The sequence below is a fragment of the Oncorhynchus keta genome, chromosome 11 (genome assembly GCF_023373465.1).
Source record: "Oncorhynchus keta strain PuntledgeMale-10-30-2019 chromosome 11, Oket_V2, whole genome shotgun sequence".
Taxonomy (NCBI): domain Eukaryota; kingdom Metazoa; phylum Chordata; class Actinopteri; order Salmoniformes; family Salmonidae; genus Oncorhynchus; species Oncorhynchus keta.
The window spans coordinates 28,355,129-28,361,128 of NC_068431.1; the positions used below are offsets into that span (position 1 = coordinate 28,355,129).

The 6,000-nt window shown below is 39.0% G+C and overlaps 1 protein-coding gene across 5 annotated transcripts in view; it reads right to left on the reverse strand.

Annotated features, from left to right (window-relative positions):
• Positions 1 to 5,731, reverse strand: part of LOC118383424 (transcriptional regulator Erg) — a 79,447-nt gene extending 73,716 nt beyond the window's left edge. For 4 of the 5 annotated variants that reach the window (XM_052529840.1, XM_052529839.1, XM_052529836.1 and 1 more), the window contains exon 1: positions 5,566 to 5,731. The gene's annotated coding sequence lies outside the window, so the exon portion shown is untranslated. The remainder of the gene's footprint in view (positions 1 to 5,565) is intronic. The other variant, XM_052529842.1, reaches the window with a different exon arrangement.
• Between the last annotated feature and the right edge of the window lie 269 nt (positions 5,732 to 6,000).

Genomic DNA, 6,000 nt, shown 5'->3' on the forward strand with positions numbered 1-6,000 from the left:
CTCAACACTTGCATCACACCTTCCTCACCATCACCAGCCCAACCACTCACTCATATGTTACTCAATATCGAGGTTGGGGCGGCTGGAGCATAACAGGGGTTAGATTGGTTAAGCTGTCTGCCAGATACCCTGACAGTGGTGAGTTCTTGGAGTGATTTTTACCTAATTCCACCCCTGGATGGTACACATACATGTAGTATTATGTGTGAAGCTTAACTCACTAATAACCATTGACTGGCTATAACAATTTACATAAACATTTATAACATTTTTAAAAATGCATCGATATGACATTAACCGCAAATTATGATGTATTTTGTGAATGCTGATGGCTCTGCTTCAACGGATTTTCCATTTGAAGTGGAGGAAATATTTTGGCAGATAAAAGATATCAACACCTCTCACAATGAGTTATTTTAGTGGCAGGTAAGAAAAGTAACGTATTTGGAATTAGGTGTAAATGAAAAAACGACATTGAATATTTTCCCAACATGTGCACTTTGTTGGATTATTGGATCAGTTCTTTCACACAAAAACAAAGAGTATGCTGGGTAAATGTTCAGCCAAAATCGAACTCAGAAGATGTGACAAATGGGCTGGAAAAGACCTGGCAACCCAATGTTAAATGTTGCCTTTGGAATGGTGATCTAAATTTTGATACGATAGAGGAGCAAACCAGATGTTGCAAAAATGATCCCCACCACATAAATCACCAAGACATAAGCTTACAAAACAGCAGTAAATGATTTAATTATGCATAATGGTCAGGTGTGTGTGTGTGTGTGTGTGTGTGTGTGTGTGTGTGTGTGTGTGTGTGTGTGTGTGTGTGTGTGTGTGTGTGTGTGTGTGTGTGTGTGTGTGTGTGTGTGTGTGTGTGTGTGTGTGTGTGTGTGTGTGTGTGTGTGTGTGTGTGTGTGTGTGTGTGTGTGTGTGTGCGTGCGTGTTGTCAAATGGGCTTGAAAGAGCGGCTGATTCCGCATGTGTTTTTCTGCTGCTCATTATGAAAAAATGTATGAGTCTTCGGGGTGTGGTTCAATGTGGGTGTGTTATGTTCACTTTATCATATCCTGGCAGTTACTGTTGTTTGTCCCTCTTGAGTCACGGTAGCAACAATATAGCCACTACCACTTCCTCAAAATAGTCCAAATTAATCTAAGATAAATCAAGAAATCTGTAATGAATTTTGCCGAGGAGGTCTTAGTCTCACAATTTTACATCTAGCTGAGGTGTTTGGTGCGGTTTTCTGAAGTAAAAAAATGTGCATGAAAAAGTCAGTGCACTGCAGACAGTATCAAGTCAACAGTATCAAGTCAACTGCTGCTGGCTGCACTCAGGACTGATTTCTAAGAACGTCCAAAATGTAATCATCAGCAAGCTGTCAAACTATCGTAAATGAAGCACAAGCTGCTACACACTGTTTATCAGTGCCCAAAATCACTAGCTAGCTGTTCCATCTCTGTGTTTGTCAATGAAGCTATCTACTACTAGCTAGCATGCACATTGAGCAGGCAGGCCGGCCACATTAGCTAAATCATCTAATCAAGTCCCTGGCAAGTGGTGACGTGTGCTTCAGTGAGATTTTGTTGTTACAACTTTCTCATTATCTATTACCAGAGTGTGTGTCTGTCTGGCAGTGTTTCATAGGGAATCATGTTACAAAACAGGTCGCAGCGGGTCACAAGATGCTCGCGAATGGTTTTTGAAATTTGGAATATTGACAAGTGGCAGTTGGGATGCAAGTGCGCATAGTGTCAATTCTCATTTTGCCCAAAACAGTGGCTTAGGAGCCAAGTGTTCTTTCCAGGGGTGGATTGGCCATCTGGCAATTCTGGTAAATGCTAGATGGGCTGGACCATTTTTTTGTTGGGTGGGCTGTTTGAAATTGACACACACAAAAATATGTTATATTTAAAATTAAAACATTGAAAAAGTGACATGGCCGGCAGCCCATGGGCCTGTTAGGATTTTTTAAAAGATTTTGAGCAATTCTCTGTTATACTAATCTATAATTAGCCTTTGGCTGATCAGTGGACAATGGCTGGCTCACCTACCGTTTTCTGATAGGCTGAGCTGATGTCACGCAAACTCACATTCAAATTCAAATGCAGCATCAGCAAAGAGACCTAGTCCGTCTCTGTCATCAGTTAGACAGCCAAAATCATAGATCGTAAAAAACTGAATGTGTGTCTATAACGTAGAAAGAGCACATTCTACATTGTCACCTCACTCCAAACTTCAAATGTTTTGGGCAGATAAAACCATGATTTGGTCAAACAGTAAAGTGCAATATCCTCCTGTAATGAAGGTGTATGCTCTGCCCCTGATCCTGTGCCCTTGCTGGGACCTGCTGCTGTGATGAGCTTTGGAAGCTTCATCCCTTATCCCTGCAGATGAGAGGAGGGTCTCGGCTTTCTGTGGGTATAATTTATATTTCTTAACTCTCAATATTCAGTTCAATAGCAACTATTTTACACCCAAGCAATTTGATATGGCTTTGAGATATGGAGCGGCACGTGTGTGAAATGCACACCAGCCATTGTGAGGGTATAGGTCTCGTGGGTAGTAGCCTACAACTGAAAAAAATATTTTTATGACATTACGTTTACTGTTGGATGAATACTTGGCTACGCGCAGTGGGTTTTATATTTAGAGTTAGCAGTCTATTTAAAGTGTTTTGAGTTGTTGAAACCAAAATGAATTAGCCTATGATATTAGTTAGTGCGCATAAAGATGTATGTAATTCATCTATATTGAACAAAACAAAACATTCTGGAAAATCTGGAGTTCTATTTTGACAGTAAAATATAGCAACTATAGTCTAATTGTCAACCCAAAATTCATGACAATCCCTGGATTAGGTTGCACATCAAAAAATCTTGAATAATTTATTCCTGCTTGGACGTATTAGATGAAACAACTTGTTTCTTGAATATCTCAGCAGTCAATTTATCATACTTATAATACTTAAGAAAGACTATGAATGACTTTATAAGATGATTAGTCATGATTTGGGATCCGTCCATGATTACTCCTGATTTGGGGGGTGAGTTGGCGGAGCGCACAGTGGGCTGGTGTGAATAAAATGTCTGGGGTGTAATTATTCAGCATAAAATGCTGAATTCTTGTCCGCCTCTTGTTCTTTCAACATAACATTGGGCATGTACAGTGCCGCCTCTGCCTATAGGGCCCCTCGGACGCTAGGGGGCCTGACCTAAAAAAGGAACTCAGGGGTCTCAACTTACTGTTGAGAGTTATACAAGTAGAATAGCCAAGGTGCAATTTTTTAGATAGCTAGGTAAGGTAGTCTAGCATTGACCACCAGGGGCCCCCATTGATTTTGTTAGTCACTCACTCAGATATCATATGAACATGGCATAAGTCATGGTAAAATGTGTAGAATTGCAGGAAATTTGTTTTAAAACTGGAAAAGTTTCTCACCACGCCAAAGCAAAATGTGTAGAACGGCAGGAAATGAGCTTTAAACCTGAAAATATTTATCCTCCTCATGGCAAAATGTGTAGAATTGTAGGAAATTATCTTTACCATTGCAAAACAAATGATGCACTGCCAAGAGGGGGGGCACTAAAATGTTTTGCCTGAGAGGTGGGGGAGCCTCCCAACCAAATCTTGCTTAGTGCACCCTAAAGCCTATGGGCTCCCTGGCGATATGTTGTCTTATGTAAACAAGTCAGAGTCAGAGGTACTGCGTATTGGGCAGGTCTGTCTCACTGTCTGGAGGTTCGCTGATATGATTGGATAGAGCGCAATCCTCGCAGCTGTACAATGCCGTGTTATTGGGCAAGTGAGCATGATTGTAATTCAAGCCCAACCCTCATGTAAGTCATGACAACATCAGTCAGAACTCTGTTTTGGAATATACTGACTTTATTACCAAAATTAACCTACTTATACTGTTTAGTCAATTTTGGCACTGGAATAAATGTTTCTGACAAATATCAATGTTTTCAACCAGAGAAGTTGCTTTTTGGGTCGTTCCATGAAAAGAGTGCCTTTTGCGTCCCTTTGATATTGTAGAAATTGTGTACCAATATTGCATTTGAAAAGCCTGTTATATTAAATGAAGTGCCTTTTACTATAGACCACATGGAGAATTCAATAAATCAGATTTTTTTTATATGAATAAAGACTTGCTTAGGTGCTAAAATTCAGCATTTTGACATGTCCCTCTGTGCACCCTCTGTGACTAGGAAGATTCACTTAACCCAAAAGTTTTAACCCACTTAATCCCAAAATCACCATCATTGTAAAGCCCAAGTTATTTTGTTGCATTGACAAAGTAATTTCAGAAGATTATTACTTATTTAATATATTAATTTATTTACATTTGTCCCTCATTTTAAGGTCAACTCTCTTACATGACCTGAACTCTCATTTTAATATGGTGAAACGATTCCTTTTTAAATATGTTTTGCAAAAGAACATTGAACATGTAGTAGTCAAATCATAGAGTAAAAGCAGGTGAGCTAGTTCTACCTTTTTTGGTCGTTTATAAGCGGTTGATAACATTTTTAAATCACTGTGTAGATGTAATTCTAAATTGATTTAATTATTTGTGATTCGGCACTGAAAGCTTAGTTACAAAAGGTATGTCAATACTATATTGTGTTCATTATAAAAGTAGCTGATTAACTTAACTCATTATTGAACAGGTAAATGAAAGATTTAATTCTTAATGTGTAATGTCTATGGTTGGATCAAGCCCATTCCAAGATTAAGCAAGGCCCTTTCCTTCAATCCAGGAGAAATATAGATCAATTAACAGAGAGCATGAGACTAATATTTAAGAGTCTCAGCCTATCACTAAAGAAAAGTATTATTATTCATTTATCCTGGTAGATTATTGAGAACATTGTCTTTTACAATAATGACCTGGCCAAGAGTGTGCAGTGATATACTGAATCAATGTCAATAGCGACAGTGGTTTAAGTCGCTTTGGAGAAAAGTGTCAGCAAAATGACAATAGTTTCTGTATAGTAGGCCACAGCATACTTATAAAGTCAGCAGAAAACAACAGTAGAAAATTATACAAAATAGAAGTAAAAAAAGATAGGGCCTACACATGTAAACACAGAGGTAAGGCAAAACAACAAAAAGGACGGAGTGGTGAACAATCATTCATATTGTTGATACAAATTATACACTATTAGCTCACAATTACCATAACCACAACACAACAACTTTTGTCAGTATTGCATCACCCATTTCTATAATTTCTTTCCTTCTTTCCTGTGCTTTGTAATGGTTTGATTGAAAGGTCTGCCATAAATGTAGCCTTCTCATCGGCGAGTGACCAAAATATCCTACCTGTCAACTGTCACTCACGGACCATCACTTCAGAGCATCATGCATCATCATTGAGAATACTCAATGCAACCCCTTCCTTAAGTTCACAAAAACTTTTCATAAAAAAATTGTGATAGCAAACATAATAATTTAATCATTGATATTAAACAGCTAGCTTCTAGCTCAGCTTCGGCGCAAAGCGACATGTCCTAATACATCAACTTTCTTTGTAAAAGCATTCATAATAAGGCTTGGACTTACGGTTTGGTCGTGAAACGTCGAATCGTTGTCGGTGAGAAAAACTAAAGCTGCCACGATGTTTCAATGAACTGCTCTTCAATGCGACCAAACTGCATCTACTACTAAGTATTGGAGAATAGAGGCAAGTCACACAAAACACAACTGCGCACGAGAGAGAAAGAGAGAGAGCGAGAGAGAGAGAAAGAGACAGAGAGAGAGAATGGATGGATGGATGGATGGGGGAGGGAGAGAGTTGGTCGGCAGCTAGAGTCGTAACTGAGGAGTAAAATACATGTGACAGAGCTAATTGACTTTAATGATAAAGTAATTGTGTCAAATTGCTAACTCTCCAGGCTTAAAGAATCCCCCTCACGATGTGAGGTCAAGCATCAGGTTCCTGGTGAGAGGTCTCCTTTATTAAAACAGTAGTGTCTCTTAGAGCAGAGATGTGGTAGA